Source organism: Crinia signifera, chromosome 4, assembly GCF_055691185.1.
Source record: "Crinia signifera chromosome 4, ASM5569118v1, whole genome shotgun sequence".
In the NCBI taxonomy this organism is placed as follows: domain Eukaryota; kingdom Metazoa; phylum Chordata; class Amphibia; order Anura; family Myobatrachidae; genus Crinia; species Crinia signifera.
In genome coordinates, this window is record NC_139220.1 from 230,078,312 (window position 1) to 230,098,298 (window position 19,987).

Genomic DNA, 19,987 nt, shown 5'->3' on the forward strand with positions numbered 1-19,987 from the left:
AATGTGCAGGTATCACTGACAGTCCAGGAAGGCGTGCAAGTATAATTTAAATGGATGATTCAAGGGTCTATACTGTGAAACTAAAGGCTCCCATACATTAGGGCGATTCACATGCAATTTGGTCGCTTTGCACATGATTGCAGCGATCAATCGCATGAAAACCGTCCAGATTGCATGTGATTGATAGCAGGTCCAATGCAATGCAAGGTTCCATGCACATCACATCTGATCCTGCAAATCACACTGGCTGCACGAGCAATCTCTTGGATTGCCTCCGAGCCAGGCAGGAGTGGCTGGAATTGCATGTGATATCTCGCATGCAAAAGGACCACATGCGATATATCACATGCGATCCTGCCTCAAGGAAAGATGCCGTGCGGATCAAGGGTGCGACGTCTCCGAGGAGAGAAGCTGCTCAAGTGTATGCCCCGTTTAAAGTTTAAACAAATGCTCTGTGTGGAGAGAGGCGTTCAACGTTCATGTAAGGTGTAATGAATTCAAAATCCCCTTTTATTGCGATTATGTTCTTTCATTTGATAATTGAGTCCCTTTAGAGCAGCCAGGTATGTTTATTCCTGCAGTTAGCTTTGATGAGTTTTGCTACACAAATGTCTGTTCTTAAAAGAAAGCATTTATTGATTTTGTAGATGAAAAGTCATCCAATGTTGTTCTCAATTAAAAAAAGAAATCCAGTAATGTAGCATCACACTAATCTTTCCTCCTTTTTCTGATGTCAGTAATATCTCAGTACAGAGGCACAGCTTGCAGTGTTCATGTGAGGTGGCACTTGCTGAGTCACTGACTCCTTTATCTTCCTGACAGGAGATTCAGAAAGTGCAGTTGGCTTCTGCCTTCTTATCAAGCATCCCACATTTCTGAAGGCTAGACAAGTCACTTTGCTGTAGTAGGGAGCCCTAGGACTAGAATGAAAAAGGATTAGAGACTGGATTTTTTAACTCCAAACTATTTTAAATAAATAAATATTTTAAAACAATTAGGGGGGGGGGGGCATTCAATTGTTTTTGTGCGCTCAGAGTTCCCATCTAAAGTGACCTGAGCTATTTAATGTTTTGTACCGTTGGGTGTGAATACCACATGATTGCGTTATTTCTTCTCGCACCCTTCAGGGGTGGCTTGTAGAAATCTGCAAAAAGTCTGTGTTTTGGGTTCAAAAACTGCTGCCTGGGAAGATGCGACAATACTTTACACAGGTTTAGCTGCTGTATGTGTATGAACTTGGTGCATTTTTGTGTGATCACCACACTATATGGAATGAGCGCCCCCAACATTTATGTGCATCTTCAGAATAATTGAATATCACCGTAGGGTGCCCATTACTTACACATGATGAAAAACGATATACATTTTCTCATGTAAAGCATTAATATCTCTCTATCTATCTATCTATCTATCTATCTATATATATATATATATATATATATATATATATATATATATATATAAAATCACAGTGTAACCGCACTCCAAGCCAGCTTTTGGTAGAAGGGGGGTAGCAGCAAGACAAGGAGTCTTGCTGCTACTCTGCTGAACTGCTGTTGTCTTGACAAAGGCCAAGTCACGGCCGAAACGTCGACTTGGACTTCAGTCCTACACATTATGTGGTGATGTATTAAATAATTTTTCACTAACCCATTGTCTGGTGAGTGCCCTGATTGGACCCTGAGGGGCCCGTCATATACTATATATATATATATATATATATATATATATTTTATACATGAAAGCTGAAAGTGATATGTTCTTTCGAGGAAGTTCCCCCATACCAGTTATTTATGGCTGCCGCTGCAAATAAAGTGTCTCTCTCCCGAATCAAGAAGCCCCACACTTATTACATTAGAGAGATGAGGAGTGGGTCTAGGTTTGCTGCTTTGGCAAATGGGCTAGGTTTTCTTCTCACTACATTATATTATGTGACTGTGGTTGTCGGGGTAGTTGCATGACACAGCAGACTGTAACTGGTTAATAGCTACTTGAATGAAAATTGCAGTGATAAATTAGCAAATCCTTGGGGCAGGTTCAATTAAGCTCAAGGTCCTGTTAGAGATTCATGAGACGGTGCTTCTGCACACAAATCCGCATATAACAGTGGATCAATTTTTGCTTATTTTTTTAGTGCCAGCACAAATTAAGGATTTTTAGTGTGCCAATAACAAGTGTGATTAAAAAAAAGTATATTTTTTAAATGCTTGCCTGTCACAGTAACATTATCCGTAGGCAAAGCATTTTCACTGTACATATTGCAAAGCTGTCTAGCTAAATCAAAAAGATCAGACTATTGGCTAGATGTTCTAGGGCTGGCACATGGGGCCTGAATTTGATTCAGGGTTGTTACTGCGGGGCATATTGCAAAGTGCCAATGTTTGGTACTTTGCACCAGACCTGTACCGTACTGTAATTGACAGTCTGGTGCCATTTGGAATTCAGAGAGGGGCGGTGATGGCATTTGTTTCCCAAAACAGAAGCATATCGCCACCATTTGGGGAGAGTGAAAAGGCCATTATCTCTGTCAGATTTCCTGGCCTATTTGTTGTGTCTACGTGACCTCATGGGTCTGGGTTTCTGTTTACTACACATCATGTCAGCATGATGTGATGACATCATATCTTTGTTACGCAGGTGGTCAATATTGTTGCAAAGTAACCTGATGCTGCATCTTGGGTGCTGTTGGCAGTGTTGCCACGCCGTTGCCATGACAATTCATCCTCCTCGCAGCTAATTGAATTGAACCCTATGATTATACTTTGCTCTCTTTGATGATTCATTTGATGTAATTCTGTGGATGAATTTATCCCCAGCACTTTGAGAAATCTCTTCATTCTCCTGTTGAACAATACAGTTTCTTATTTTTAAGGTGTCTTCATTAACTGAAAAAGCTGTAGCATGTTATCTCTGTTGTATTTGGTATGATAGTGGATTATTGCAGAAGAGAAAATATATTAAATGTCTTGTCCTTTCTTGCTGCACACATGTATATACAAGACAGGCATTTTGTTTTATGAATCTGCTAATCAATAAATGTCATTACATGAGATTACTTGATTAAACACAGGACATCAAATTGAACAGGCTTTACAAGCAACTTCTGCTATGAAAATATTACTTATTAGGGACCAGGCACCTGGCTACCACTGTATAGCTCAATACTGGACAAGCACTGTCACTAAAGGGTACACACTGGGCAATGTACCATCCGGTTGGACGGATTGGACCAACATATTGCGCATATCACTCAGTGTGTATGAGCGTTTGAGAAGATGCTAGGTTTAATATTCTGCACATCAAACCTACCGACATGGCTAGCGTCACCATGCTTGTTTGTGAAAGATGGAACAGTGGAGCAGATGTATTAAACCTGACGAGGAGATAAAGTGGAGAAAAGCCTGTGTTTGAAATATGACAGTTGGAATTTAATTGGCTGATGCATTATCTCCTTCCACTTTTTCTCCACTTTATCTCCACTTTATCTCTTCGCCAGGCTTAATACATCTGCCCCAATGATTGTTCTGTCCCTCCATTAACATCACTCTGGTGTGTATGGGTGATCTGGGCTGACTGATATGTCTGAACGACTCCGCGTTACTCCAATGTGTACACAGTTTAAAAATATAATTATAGCCAGCAGATACACTGTATTGAGGCAGAGCTATGTCTATCATGATTGTCATTATTAAGAAATGTAAATAAGCTACATAAAATCTGGATATACATTTGGTTAAAAGAACAACCCATTATGCAAGTGTGTAATAAATGTTGTACACCGAATTCCCCCACAGTCTCCTACTGCGGGTTAACTCTAATTTTATTTCATAAGTTGCCCCACCACTAATTTTATATACAGTATACCCTAAACATTATATATATATATTTATTTATTAACAGTTTCTTATTTAGCGCACACATATTCCACAGCGCTTTTATATTTAAACATTCACATCTGACTCTGCCCCAGTGGGGCTTGCAATCTATATTCCCTACCACATGTACACGCACACAAATTCTTGTTAGAAGCCAATTCACTTACCAGCATATTTTTGGATCGTGGGAGGAAACCGGAGTACCTGGCGGAAACACATTTAGGGCCATGGTCGGAATGGAACCCATGACCTCAGTGCTGTGAGGCATTACACCATCCGTACTGCCCCAATATATATAATATATAATATATACATACGTAATCCAAATCAAATCTTGCTAACTTCTGCTTTTCAATAAAATATTGCTTCAATTTGATCAATTCCAGGATCTTTTTTTTAATGGCTATAGGAAATGAGTGCAGTATTTTATGTATATGTTGTGGCTTAAGTCAGTAAGTGTTTAATTTCCAAATGACTGGCTTACAGCACAGCATGTGTGATGCCGGGGTTGGCCACAGACACTGCCATATGTCTCCACGAGCCAGACAGACTATTACAGCTGCTAATGACAGGGTTGGGGTAAAGGTTTGGATAATGGAGCTACCAGCTGTATATGTATACATTCTAAATATGAAATAGTGTTTCAACATGTCACTGTGTGGATGTAACAGCCTAGACATGCTACCTTATTAATACATAACCCTTTCATCTGGGCTACATGATGGCTTAATATATACATGTCAGTTGCCGCATTCTTCTCAACACAATCCCCTTTATCTTTGTTTCGGTTACCTTAACACCTCTTCCCTCTCCGCATGCCAGCCGTCTCCTACCCAGCCACTGTAAGGCCATTCATTTAATGTAAGAAGAAAGGAAAGTGACAATTTGCAGGTCATACTTAATTTTATGTCTCCGAATATATTTTCAATTTTCGGTGACTCGGCCATATTTATTACTGCAATTATTCCGGAGGGCTTTGATTTGCTGCGTTTTAAGGCTGCAAAAAAAAAATGACATTAAAATGTTGTTTTTGATATAGGCTGTAAAAATGTTATTTCAGGGTGATTTTTACATTCCAGTTGTTAGCTGTGTAAATATTCAGAGCTGTGCATCTCTAGCTGTATGCTGGCAGCAAAAGTGGAACAAATGGGTTCATTATTATTGTAATCGAGGCAAAGTTTCACTTTAACTATATTCATGGAAGATACAAAAGTGTATTTCATATGTAAATAAGGCCCTATGATCACAGCGTTGACTCATCCCCGTACCATCTCTGTTTGTTCCAAACTAAAGTTGGCCAATTTAAAGAAGACTTTAGTAATGGCTATGTTGGATTAATCGGAACGTTCTCACTGAGGAATTACCCAGCATAATTATTTCTTTAAGGATGACAATACATTATAAAGATTATTCATGCTTTTATTAATTAGGCACAGCTTATCGTTATTCTTCTAATGTCTTCAGGAATATTTTATCATTTTATCATACCCCCAAAAAACTTTTTTGGCATAAATATTATAGGAATTGACTTTTATATTAAGGGGGTAGGGTCACGACTGTCAGGCTGGCCGACAGCCGTGACCCTGTCCTGTTCTCGGCCCGCTCGACTGTGATTTTGCAGGCGGGATTCAACGTCCCGCCTGCCGAGCGCCAAGAAGGGGGCATGGCCGCAAGAAGCAGCCGGGAATCGGCAAGTTGAGGCCGGTAGCTCGACAATTCCCAACCGTTCTCGGCAGAACGTGCCCGACTGCTTGTGAGGTCAGACAACTTCTGCCGAGATCCCCTGTTCAATGCTGTCGTGGAAGACAGCATTAAATAGGGCCCCGCCGCTATTTCCTCTGTCGGGAATGGCGACGGGAGATTGAATACCCCCCTAAGTCCTTATGAAATTCCACTTGTGTTGAGCAATATTCCTCCCTGTATCTCAAACAGAAACTTATATATTTTTTTCAGTTTAAAACCAAGTCTCCTAGTAAATCCAATAATCTGAAATACAAAATGCATTCTAATAAAAAGCTGTGTCATCACTAGTCATAAACCTGTTTGAATACACCAATTGCTACTTGTTTATTACCTAGCAGAATGGGGATGATGTTACCCAAATCTGTGTAGGTCTAGACTTCTGTGCAATTCCCATTTTTTACCCTCCATATAGCAGTTGTCCCATACGCAATCCATAAGGCACCCCAGCAATCCAGGTTGTAAGGATTTCCATGTTTAGGCACAGGTGACTTAATTAGTACCTCAGTCAGTTTGATTATTCCATTGTGTACCCTGTTGGGGTGCAACCACTGCATTATAGCAAAATCCTGCACTCTCACGTTCAGCAAGAGTATGTGACAGGGAAGACTGTCCCGTATGACATCTTCTTATAATGGTTATGGTAGTATAGTCCATGAAGGGCGTTGCCCACAATGCAGTGCACAAGTTAGTCACGCATATGGTAGCCCCTAATTTGCTAATTTTTATTATAGAATAGATTTTTGCCACCTAGAGGGCCAGATGTACTAAGCTTCAAAAAAGTGATAAAGTGGAGACTGATAAACTACCAGCCAATCAGCTACTAACGGCCATGTTACAGGCTGGGTTGGAAAAATGACAGTAAGGAGCTGATTAGCTGGTAGTTTATCACTCTCCATTTTATCACGGTTTGAAGCTTAATGCATCTGCTATTTCATCTTAGGGGTCTTACAGACAAGCCTCATTAATGAATAACACATATAGAAAATAAGCCCTACTTATCTATGAGGACTGATGCAGAGTTGAACGTACACACATTAGTATAGCATACACTGCGTGAGTAGACACTACATATGCTATGAGATTATAGGGGTAGTCAAACCCGGGTCATAACAGTGACCCTGGTCCGTTCTCGGCCAGCTCGCCTTGTTATCGGTAGGCGGGATGCAATTTCCGGCCTGCCAATCTGCTAAAAAGGGGGTGTGGCTATGTAAACGGCCATGGATTGCCGAGATACGGCCGTGATATCAACAATCCACGGCCGTTCTTGGCAAAACGGGCCCGACAGCTTTTAAAGTTGGTCCGTTCTGCCATGATACCTCTTCTATCCGCTGGTGAAAATCCCATGTTGAAAATAGCGGCTGGGAATGACTACCCCCCTATGGGTTTGATTCAAATCTGTGAGCAAGGCTGCAATTTTTGCAGAGAGACAAAACCATGTGCACTGCAGGTGAGGCAGATGTAACATGTGCAGAGAGAGTTCAGCTGGGTGAGTTATTTTGGTTCTGGGTGAGATAAATACTGGCTGTTTTATTTTTACTCTGCAATTTATATTTCAGTTTGAACACCTGCCTTAAATCTAACTCTCTCTGCACATGTTACATCTGCCCCTGCAGTGCAGCATGGTTTTGTCCATCTGCAAAAATTGCAGCCTTGCTAACTGGTCTGAATTAGGCCCTAAGTGCAGAGACATGAGATTTGGACTCATTGTCCCTTTATTTTTTACAGAGGTGGAACTATGGTGAGAAAAGGCATTTAGGATACGTCATGCATGTGGTTATGCAGTCCAACAAAATAAGATAGATGTATCTTACTGTAATCTCCTATATATTTGGCTACATCTGTCACTCAAAGTGGGTGTCTGTGTCTATAACGCTCTGTTCCTGGACTTTCCTCTTAATGTGTGATTGCCTTCATCTGTGCTGAACACCTTTCTGAGAAATTAACCTGTTTAAAACAGGTGATGGCAATCATACATTAAGGGGAAGTCTAGAAACAGAGCATTGGGTCATGTTGGGAGGTATGTGACAGAGAACCAGCCCAGTGAGCCCACAGACAGTGCCAGACACCCACTGCCTTCCCATGTTTCCCAGCACTGCTACTCCACAGCCACCAGGTGAGTGCCCCCCGTGCGCCCCCCCCTCCCGCGATTCGCGGCAAAAACACCCGCTCCCCCGCGACCCCCCCTCCCGCGATTCGCTGCAAAAAAGAACCCCCCCAGGACCCCTCCCGCAATTCGCGGCATAACCACCACCCGCGACCCCCCCTCCCGCGAATCGCGGCAAACCCTCCCCCGTGACCCCCCCCCCCCCCCCCCGATTTGCGGAAAAAACACCCCCCCGCGACCTCACTCCCGCGATTCGCGGCAAAAAGAACCCCCCGCGACCCCCCCTTGCACGATTGGCGGCACCCCCCCTGCGACCCCCCTCCCGCGATTCGCGGCACCCCCCCCCCCGCAATTCGCAGCAGCCCCAGGATTAAATGGCACATGCAAAACACTGACATGGCTATGGTCGACAATGAAAAAGGTTGACATGAGTTTTTGAAGATTTATTTTTAATTTTTTTAATTTTTTCCTATTCATTGTCATGTGTCGACATGGACACCAATGAAGTGGCACACTTATGTCAACATTTACATGTGTTGACCTTTCTGTGTTGATTTTTTCTTGTGGCGGTTCGCGTCACACCCCCCCCCCACAACCCCCACTCCCGCGATTCACGGCACACACACACACACCTCCCCCGCGATTCTCGGCACCCCACCCCGTGACCCCCCCTCCCGTGATTCACGGCATCCCTGTGACCCCCCACCTCCCGCAATTCGCGGCAACCCCCCACCGGAACCCCTGTGAACCCCGCCCTCCCGCGATTCGCGGCACCCACCCACGCGACCCCCCCTCCCGCAATTCGCGGCACCCCCCCCCGTGATTCGCGGCAGCTCCAGAATTAAATTGCACATGGAAAACACTGACATGGCTATGGTCGACAATGAAAAAGGTTGACATGAGTTTTTGAAGTTTTTTTTTCATTTTTTGAATATTTTCATATTCATTCTCATGTGTCGACATGGACACCAATGAAGTGCCACACTTATGTCAACATTTACATGTGTTGACCTTTCTGTGTTGATTTTTTCTTGTGGCGATTCGCGTCACACCCCCCGCAACCCCCCCTCCGGCGATTCGCGGCACCCCGGCACCCCCCCGCGACCCCCCCCCTCCCGCAATTCGCGGCAACCCCCCACCGGAACCCCCATGAACCCCGCTCTCCCGCGATTCGCGGCACCCACCCCCCGCAACCCCCCCCCCCTCCCGCAAATCGCGGCACCCCCCACGATTCGCGGCAGCCCCAGGATTAAATGGCACATGCAAAACACTGGCACGGCTATGGTCGACAATGAAAAAGGTTGACATGAGTTTTTGAAGATTTATTTCATTTTTTGAATGTTTTCATATTCATTGTCATGTGTCAACAAGGACACCAATGGAGTGGCACACTTATGTCAACATTTACATGTGTTGACCTTTCTGTGTTGATTTTTTCTTGTGGCGATTCGCGTCACACCCCCCCGCAACCCCCCCTCCCACGATTCACGGCACCCCCCGTGACCCCCCACCTCCCGCAATTCGCGGCAACCCCCCACCGGAACCCCTGTGAACCCCGCCCTCCCGCGATTCGCGGCACCCAACCCCGCGACCCCCCCCTCCCGCAATTCGCGGCACCCCCCGTGATTCGCGGCAGCTCCAGAATTAAATTGCACATGGAAAACACTGACATGGCTATGGTCGACAATGAAAAAGGTTGACATGAGTTTTTGAAGGTTTTTTTTTTCATTTTTTGAATATTTTCATATTCATTCTCATGTGTCGACATGGACACCAATGAAGTGCCACACTTATGTCAACATTTACATGTGTTGACCTTTCTGTGTTGATTTTTTTCTTGTGGCGATTTGCGTCACACCCCCCCCACCCCCTCCCCCCCACAACCCCCACTCCCGCGATTCACGGCACACACACACACCTCCCCCGCGATTATCGGCACCCCACCCCGTGACCCCCCCTCCCGTGATTCACGGCACACCCCCGCGACCCCCCCTCCCATGATTCGCCGCAACCCCCGCCCCGTAAACCCCCCTCCCGCGATTTGCGGCACCCACCCCCGCGACCCCCCCCCTCCCGCAATTCGCGGCACCCCCCCCCGCAATTCGCGGCAGCTACAGAATTAAATTGCACATGGAAAACACTGACATGGCTATGGTCGACAATGAAAAAGGTTGACATGAGTTTTTTAAGTTTTTTTTTTTATTTTTTGAATGTTTTCATATTCATTCTCATGTGTCGACATGGACACCAATGAAGTGCCACACTTATGTCAACATTTATATGTGTTGACCTTTCTGTGTTGATTTTTTCTTGTGGCGATTCGCGTCACACCCCCCCCACCCCCCCCCCGCAACCCCCACTCCCGCGATTCACGGCACACACACACCCCCCCGCGATTCTCGGCACCCCACCCCGTGACCCCCCCTCCCGTGATTCACGGCACACCCCCCGCGACCCCCCCTACCATGATTCGCCGCAACCCCCGCCCCGTAACCCCCCTCCCGCGATTTGCAGCAACCCACCCCGCGACCCCCCTCCCACTAATCGTGGGCCACGATTCTCTGCAATACCTCCCCTCCCGCGATTCGCAGCATCCACCCCCCCACAACCCCCCCTCCTGCAATTCGCGGCACCCCCCGCGACCCCCCCTCCTGCAATTCGCGGCACCCTCCGCGACCCCCCCTCCCGCGATTCGCGGACACCTAAGTTGCAATACAGGGCGTCTTTCATACAATTCTAACCATATTTCTCATATACAAACGTTCACAAATTAAGGGGGCGCAGCCCCTTACGACGGTGTGAAGAGCGCCCGTAGGGCGCGATGAATCACCTAGTCTATTAATATATGGCAAGTACACAGAGTTGATGATGACTTGTAGTAAACCAGGACCATATGTAACCCCTGCATAATTACTAGATGTGTCCAGCTCTGCATAAGCCAATATTCCATTCCCATGTCTGTCCAGTAATGTACGCCCGCTTTACTCCCAACTCTGCATCAGCAGTGCACCATGGTATTTTTAGTAGTATCAACTTTCATTTTAAGCGTTACATTCTGTTATTGGATTGTCTTGTCTAAAATGTGGCCTTTGTTTGTATTGTTCATTTCCAGCGCTGGGTGCCGTGGCCAAGTTTTCTGATCTGTGAAAACAAGCGAGTCTTTGTAATTCATGAAATGTACCTCTGGCTTTATGCTACAAGTCTGTATTGATTATTGAAATACAAACTGAGCCAGGGGTGTTGTGTGCTGGCACCAGTAGATGGTACATGACAATTCTCATCAAATGCAGTTTGAGTCCTTCTGCCTTCATACACAGTTGTGTTTGCGAGACGGATCAAGTGCGCTGCCATAGCCTCTGACAGATCAGCTCTGATTATTTATCTGTCAAACAGAACAATGCCTCTACGCACGTAGTTATATCATGTCAGCCTTTGGCTGTACAGTCTAATCACTTCTTATTCTGTGGTTTGTTGAAGAAGTGGAACTGTAATTTATGCAAGGCTTCAGTTTGTAATTGGAAGGAGTAATCCGGTTTAAGCCATGGTGCCGTCTGAGGCAGCAGCTCAAATAGGGGCTCCTGTCATTCCCTACACTACATAAACCTCTTTATTGGTGTATTGTACACTATGTAGCTGATCAGAAACAAGCTAGAAAATAACATGTCAGGCAATTATAGAGACGTTTTTAATTGGTTTTCTACCCAACAACAAGAAAATGAAAACATTGGTGCCTGGGACTGTAGCTATAAGTTATAAGCAGGTTCCTCGTTATTGTACACATTGTTTACTCTCTGTTCTGGAATAGGGATGGACTGGAAAAGTCATTTCTAATCTATTTATATGAGCATCCACCCACCTAGTCCCATCTGCATTGTCTGCATTGTTCTGTTAAGATGGGACAGGAACAAATGACGGTTACAAGTGAATATATTATATCATTTTATTGATCCTTATCACAACATTCAAATTTATTTTATTGCCAAGTTGCCTTAGAAAATATAAAACAGGGCAAATGAGTGACACATAGAACCCTACCACTTTGCCAGTCATTCATGTAGGCCAGCCATTCCCAACCTTGGTCCTCAAGACAAACTAGCAGTGCAGGTTTTAATGATATTCAAGCTTGGGCACAGGTGACTTAATGAGCATTCCAGATAGGGTAATTTTTCGGTTTTTGGAATACTTTTTTTTTTGCCATACTTACCTGTCTCCTGATGGTGTCCGGTGGTCCCTCGGCATCCACGCAGTCCCCGGGCGTCCACAGCAGGCCTCCGGCATCATCTCTGGGTCTCCAGCGGTCCCAGGAATGTGTGCGCGCGCACCGGTGACGTCACCGGCGCGCGCGCACACTCGCGCAATGCATTCCTGGGACCGCTGGAGACCCTGGAGAAGATGCCGGAGGCCTGCTGTGGACGCCCGGGGACTTGGTAAGTATGAAAAGAGGGTTAGGGGAGAAAAAAAAAAATATTCGAATGATTCCAAAAACCACGGTTTTTGGAATAATTCGGATAATGGATGCCCGGATACAAGATACTCAACCTGTATCAGTTATTTTTATTTAACCTTATGCTGAAGCCTGGATATCAATAAAACCTGCACTGCTAGTTTGTCTTGAGAGAAAGCTTGGGCATGCCTCTTGTAGGTGTTGGCATATGCGTGACCCAACTTTGCATGTGCAGAAGAATGGATACTCGTACAGGCTTCCAATCCCACTTTATAAATAAATATATAAGTCCCAACTGGCTTGTGCTCTTATTGTTGTGTAGAGATGCTGGTGTGGCTTACCCAAATAAGGGCCAGAGACTGTCCAAAATATACAAATATTGGAAGGAGGTCTTGTAAATGCATAGGGAGTCCTTTTATTCAGATGGCATTATATGGCAACATTTCATCTGAAACAAATCATCGGCCCTCCCTTGGATTTCTTGAAAAAGGCCCAAGTGAGGACAATTAAGAGACTTGTGAATGCACCCTCCTTCCAATATTTATATATCTATTTATCTATCTATCATATATATATGTCTAGTCTCCGAAACACTGCCATCTGCTGGCAGAGAGTGAAACTACATCTCTTTCTCATACATGCACAAACGCAGAAGGTAGCAGACTAGCTTTGTGTGCATTATTTTGTCTGACGATGGGGCCGCTGAGCCGTGAAACGTTACATTGCTCCTGCACATGGATTAAAATTAATCCCACGTTTTTTCTACCTTATTGGAGCCTCTGAGTGCCGCCTTATTGCTCTAGCTTATATTGGAGGCCTCAAAGCCTCATGATTGTGGGCACTAGAGCAAGCTATCTTTGTGCATTCACTTAAGTCCTGAGTGACGGGTCCTGACTCCTATATCTATATATATATATATATATATATATATATACTCCTCACCTATATGAGGTGAATTATCGTCAGTGATCACTAAAGGCCACTCAACCGAAATTGCTCCTTTTTGTGTACTAAAAGTTGTCAAAACAAATAGTGGAAGCAACTTTGTAGGGACACTGATCTGTTTCATACTTGCTGGATATGAAGAGAGTGAACTATAAAGACTGATATTGGAGGAAGGAGCAGATACGGACTGAGGTGGAAAGTCTGTGGGCTAAAAATGATCACAGCTCAAACAAACAAAAATAGGTGAAAACATGTATACAACCCCTCCTGACAAATATCTTTTTTAATATCTTAAACATAAGATGGGGCACTTCTACAGCCACAGTCCTCTTCATGCTTTGCATCGATGACCCTTGAATATCAGTTGAATATAACACAGCGCAGCAGCACAGTGTATGTGACGCGTATACATCGCAGTAAGTGAAAAGTTACCATTTGGGATTCCAAAAAGGTCTCATCAGATATGATGGGGACTTCCATTGTATGCACTCTTTGTGTATCAAAGACCTTTTAAAAATGTTACGCAATGTTCTAATTATATGCTGGACATTTGCGCTGCATACAGAAAACACGTAATGCTGCTTCCTAGACGAATGACGAATAGGCTGTTCCCGATTTGGGGTGTAAAATAGTTTTCTCCTTTCAGATGGCAAAACTTGGTACTAATCCCAGCATCTACTCACTTCGTGATCTCAGGCCTCAAGCACAAAATAATATTGTGGGCTCAATGGAGCAGGGAATAGTTTATGCCTGCAAAATTTTCAAATGTACTTGCGGCATGACGAGTAAAAAATAAAAAAAGTGCTATATATTATTAAAGCCATTTTTGTTTAATAGGAGAATTACATTATTCAAAAAGATTTTTTTTTTAAATGCAGTTATCTTAGGTTTTTGGATTTTTTTTAGTTTTTTTTTGCATGAAATAGACAGTACAAAGTGCTTTTATTAATCAAAGCAGCATTTAGTTCTCAGAGTGAATCAAATGAAGCACTAAGCACCAGCATCATTAAAAAGCATTGAATCTATTTTTAAGAATTCTGCCAGCTTGTTCTCCGTTCAAGAGGGGAGGATTGGTTTTCTGTAATATTAAAAGCTGGCAAACAACTGATATATAACTAGCACTACCAGAAGCCAATTAAGATCAAAGCTGAGATTTTGAGTAGTGAGGCTTCATCGTTTTAATATTAAACATTTTTTCACTTTGACATAGATCAAGAGGTGTTAATGCAGATTCTTTGAAACAAGTCAAGTAGTGTTTTTAAGTGACAGAACTGCTATTTGTTCTATCACAATCAATTAGTATCATGCCCTGGAATCCTCTGCATTTCTCCAATGCTGTATCTGAAGTATCAGTTGCTGACAAACAAGAAGAGCACTGTAAAGCTTTCATCACAGAAGACGTCTATGGAGGAGGGAGGAAAAGAAAAGACTAAGTACACAGTTATGTAGAACAAAGCACACACATTTGTATTCATCCCTCCCACATAATCTGAACAAAACTTACACATGCATTTGATCAGAAAGTAGGCAGATGTTACTGTTGTAGAAAGCATTAAAAAAATGGTCATATTGGCAATCAAGACACTTTGGTGTCAGAATGTGGTATTATCACATGCTTCTGAAGCCCACTGCAGTGACAGGCTGGTAATGAGCGTTGCGATCGAACTGACAGCCGCATCGGAACATAAGGAATCAATTAGATGTATTTTACAGTGGTTTATTTTTCCTTATTGAGCATCACCATTTATGGTATGACCATAGTTATATAGAAACATAGAATGTGACGGCAGATAAGAACCACTTTCCCACCTAGTCTGCCCTTTTTTATCCTTTAGGTATAATCTCAATCCTATTTTATCCTTAGTGCTTTGTAAGGATAGCCATATGCATATCCCAAGATGGGAAGCTATTCCATTTGTTCATACATTTGCCCTGAACCTATCTCCCTCCAATTTTGTGCATGTCCTTGAGTTGTTAAATTCATCTGTGTTTGAAGAATGTCCCTTGGTATATTTGAAAGTTTCTATCATTTCCCCCCTTTCCCTTCTCTGCTTCAAACTGTATAAAGATTATGTCCAGATTTACTAAGAATGAAAAGAGATAAAATGGAGAGTGATAACGCATCGGCCCAATCAGCTCCTACCTGTCATTTTTCAAACACAGCCTGGGACATGACATTTAGGAACTGATTAATTGGTGGGTTATCACTCTCTATTTTATTATTTTGAAGACTTTGTAAATCTCCCCCTCTGTCTCTCTGGGTAAGTTTTGGGGTGTACGCCGTGCTCTTCTTTGTGCGCTCTCTAATGTATTAATATCCTTCTGGAGATATGGCCACCAGAACTGAACACAGTATTCTAAATTAGGCCGTACCAGTGACCTATAGGGCTATTTCACACTATTCCGCTCAGCTATCCAGCAAAAAGCCAGTATGAAATAGCCTATACAGTGGCATTCTAAAGGCCCATACACACTTGACGATTTTCAGCTGAAAATCGCTCAAAACAGCCGTTTTGAGCGATTTTCGGCTCAAAATCGCCTAGTGTGTATGGCCCAGAGATTGCCCACTAGTGATGATGCGCGCTCCCGCATCATCGCTAGGAAAGTGGTTCATCTGCTGGTTTTACCAGCAGATGAGGCGATGATGGATGGTTTTTCATCCATCATCGCCATGTGTGTACGCCTGCCGGGCTGAAAGATTAACCACTTTCAGCCCGGCGGACCGCCCAGCTGCCCCCTCGCCTGTCATACTCACGGCACTCTGCGCTCTCCCTCTGGCCGCCCGGCTGCTGCTGCTGCTGCTCCCCGGCCAGGTTAAACACCCGGCTGGCCCCGCCCCCCTCCCTGCACAACACGGAGCAGACAGCACAGTAGTGCTGTCTGCCCAGCTAAACACACTGACCACCAATGTTTATATATTTCTGCCCACTGCCACCAATGTATTAATTTAAAGGCAGCAAATATTATTATTAATATTATATATATATATATATTATAATATATCTTTATAATATATATATATTATATTATATGGCCAGGTAGCGCCCCAGGTGGGGGGCGCTCCGGCACTACTCGCTCCACTGGGGAAGGGGGTGTGATGCGGGTGCCGCGTTGCTCCACGGGTATCCCTCGAGGGAGGGAAGGGGCTGCGGGTGATGCGGCCGGCGCTGCATGGCTGGCGCTGCATGGCTCCATGGGGGGGGGAAGCCGGTGGGTGATGCGGCGAGGGCTGCCGCGATGGAACCCTTGGAATTCAAACCCAGCCCATTTATAATGAAAGATTTTCAGCAAAGTCTTTCTCCTTCTGAAAATCTCTTGCTCTTTGGGGACAATAGCTCAGTGTGTACGCACTACTTTGGTGAAAGATATAGCTATCAAAGATTTTGGCAAAGTCTTTTAAAATGAAAACCTTCAAGTGTGTATGGGCCTTTACTTCCTTTGTTCTGCTGCTGATTCCTCTCTCTGTGCAACCAAGCCTTCCTCATTGCTTTGTTGCATTACTTCACTGAAATAAACTCCTAAATCTTTTTTTTTCCCCAGTAGTTTCTAATATAGTGCCAGTCCTACTATATTTACCTATTGGGATTTTGAGATTTTTTTGGTGTTTTTTTAGCATTAAACTGTAGTTGCCATGCTCTTGACCATTCCTCTACTCTACCTAGATCCTTATTTGTTTGTTTTACCCCATTATCCTTTTGCATATCTTTGTGTCATCTGCAAAAATACATACTATACCTTCAATACCATGACAAGGGGGGGACGTGGATCGCCCCCCCTTGCGGGCTCGCTGCGCTCGCCACGCAGCGGGCCCGGCGCCTCGCTACGCTCGGCTCGCTAATTTATTCTCCATCCAGGGGTGTCGTGGACACCCACGGAGGGAGAAAGTGTCGGGATTCCGGCGTCGGGATTTAAACTGCATCCCATCCTAATAAATACTTCAGCTTTTAAGCACATGCAATCTGTCATTAGATGGCTCATGTGACATGGGTCGTTTGACACTCCCTAGAGGTGCTGCTTCCGGGCAGCTTGCAGGAGTGAAGACACCAGGAGCCGCAAAAGTTTCCAAGCGGCAGATGAATGGGCAACTGCAGATGGGCGGGCGGTGGATGTCCTTTTGCTCAATTCTGTCACTACTCTAAACACATCATAGGATTACTGCATTCGGGCTATTTAATAATGGTGTAGCACAGCCGATGTGAGCAGATTGGTAGTTGGTGGCAACCTGTAAATTTAAAAAATAAATAAAAAACAGAATTTTTGGTACTCCTATCCTTTTGATCCTAGTAGCCCAGCCCTCTATTTTAATGAATCTTCAATCATCCAATCATGCTGCAGATGGATTGTATGATGTATTGTAAGTACATTTTGTGTCCAAAAACCACCAAGGAGTTGAAGGGAAAGTTTGACACAATCACAATTGTAAGCAGGTCATTCTGATGCATGGCCACCTTAAAGGCCCCATACACTATGCGATTTTCGGCCGATTTCACCCGATGTCGGCACTTTGGGCCGATAAATCGGGTGAAATCGGCCGAAAATCGCATGTGTTTCACATCTGATCTGATGCGCGGTCCCGTGCGCATCAGATCGGATCAGGGCGTCGGACCTGCTGAAGATAAGATATATCGGAATCTGGGCACATCTTGGGTGCTTAAAAGCACCCATGATGGGTCAGATCCGATATATCTATTGCGTAGCTCTAGACCCTCCAGCGCCTGACCCCCCCGCAGCAGCCGCAGCACGTCACCGGAAGAAGCAGGGAGATGGGAGAGAGGAACCACCGCTGCTGCACTGTCCTGAGCTGAAAGTGAGTTGCTCTCTGTATACATTACACTGACATCAGGCTTGAGCTCCGGCGGAGTACGGCGCCTGATTGCTTATGCGGCTCTCCATAGACTGTGTTTACATTTTAATAACACAGGAGTCCATGGAGAGCCGCACAGGCAATCAGGCACCGTACTCCACCGGAGCTCAAGCCTGATTTCAGTGTACCGATGTTACCTGCACAGGAGTCCATGGAGAGCCGCAGAACCAATCAGGTACTGTGCTGCAACGGAGCGCAAGCCTGATTTCAGTGTACTGAGAGAACAACTCACTTTCGACTCATGACATTGCAGCTGCAGTGGTTCTTCTCTCCCATCTGTAGCAGCAATTATTGAATACCCTCCAACATTTGAGGGGATTAATTCGGTACAGGGGGCGTGAACCACTGGAAAAGGGGGCATTGCCAATACTCCTTTCCAATTCATGTGGTCCAAACAGCTTACCCTCTACACCTTCGGGAGCCAGCTGTACCTGTCCGGGGTCTCCATGCTGGCCTGGCAGGAGCTGGGCAGTGGTGGGGGTGCGGAGGGTCGGGGCAGTTTCCTGGCAGCAGGTGCTGCTCCGGCTAAGCTGCCGCCGTTGGTTTGTCCATGGCTCGTCCCTTCCGCCGGCCTCCCCGGATGCTCGGGATGCGGCTGGGCCACTTGTCACACGGGGGGTTTGGGGGTGTTGGAGGCCTCTTTTCCTGCCTGGGGTTGGTGGGCTGGACACGCTGGCATCCCCCTGTCGAGCTGTGGGGACCGGTGTGCACTGCTGCAGCATATACAGAGAGCGCACAGTCAGTGACAGGTGAATTCGTATTTTAAAATACGGTAAATTACGGTACATCCAATTCGCATCAGATAAATCACATGAGATTCATCTGACGCAAATTGGATGTAAAAAATGGCACATCATGTGTCAAATTGGATGTAGCCTTCCTGGGAAGCTGCCGGGGAAGTTCAAGGGAAATCAGATGCAATTTATAGGTCAGACAAATCTTTCTAGTGTATGGGGGCCTATGGGGGCTGTGCAGCACATACTTTTTGTACTAGATCTCATCTTATCTTATCTCATCTCATCGCAAAACCGATATGCGATGAGATGCGATATTGTATAGTCAAGTATGTTGTATATGTTACACTGGGCCAAGTTGGTTGAATATGTTACACGGGGCCAAGTGTGTTGTGTATGCTACACAGGGCCAAGTGTGTTGTGTATGTTACACGTGGCCAGGTGTGTTGTGTATACTACACGTGACCAGGTGTGTTGTGTATGCTACACGTGGCCAGGTGTGTTGTGTATGCTACACGTGACCAGGTGTGTTGTGTATGCTACACGTGGCCAGGTGTGTTGTGTATGCTACACGTGGCCAGGTGTGTTGTGTATGCTACACGTGGCCAGGTGTGTTGTATATAGCATCACGACACAAGGGTTTTCTGGATGTTCAGCAGTATAGGAAAAACAGACAGACTTACTCTGAGTAGTCTACGTTCCCCATACTGCTGTTCACTGTTTATACAACTCCAGGGAGAACCACCGGTGCCTCATTAATACGCCATGTTTTGTATGATGTCACGCTCTATTCATTTCACCCTATATACTGGGGGACATATGTGCACCATCAAAATAAAAATAAAATCTTACTCTCTATTTTCTTGATGTTCCAGAGGTGTGGTGTTGTATGCCAAACTTAAGGTAAATCTGTAAAATAAAGCCAGCATTCATAGCTTGCATGAGTATTAACTGTGTTACACAATTTAACAAAGATCTGGTTGTTGGTGCTACTTAAAGCAATACTCCTATTTTAGTTGAGAACCCTGATACTGCTTACACATCGCAAAATGCCAGTTTGCACCGGGACTGTGAAATGAGTCAATCCTGACGCAAACCTGCATTTTGGGATGTTCACATCCCCACAGCGAACCAGCATTATTGCCGGTTCGTTGACATCATCCAGGGGTGTGGCGGGGAGCCGTGCATCATCGGGACTGGGAAGGAGGCAGCGCCTAGAGCTGGCGCTGCTCCAAGCTCTGCCTCCTCCATAGTGTGAACGGAAAATGGGTCGCTCGA

At 44.9% G+C, this 19,987-nt stretch overlaps 1 protein-coding gene and 1 long non-coding RNA gene across 6 annotated transcripts in view; one reads left to right on the plus strand and one right to left on the minus strand.

Moving 5' to 3' along the window:
• The window catches only part of SEMA6D (semaphorin 6D), a 70,727-nt gene that overhangs the window by 7,580 nt on the left and 43,160 nt on the right, over positions 1-19,987 (plus strand). The window lies entirely within an intron of this gene.
• Positions 664-19,987, minus strand: part of LOC146075072 (uncharacterized) — a 237,141-nt gene continuing 217,817 nt past the window's right edge. The window contains exons 2-3 of the long non-coding RNA XR_014473495.1: positions 4,668-4,872; positions 664-920 (exon numbers count right to left, since the gene is read on the minus strand). This is a non-coding gene — a long non-coding RNA (uncharacterized LOC146075072). The remainder of the gene's footprint in view (positions 921-4,667; positions 4,873-19,987) is intronic.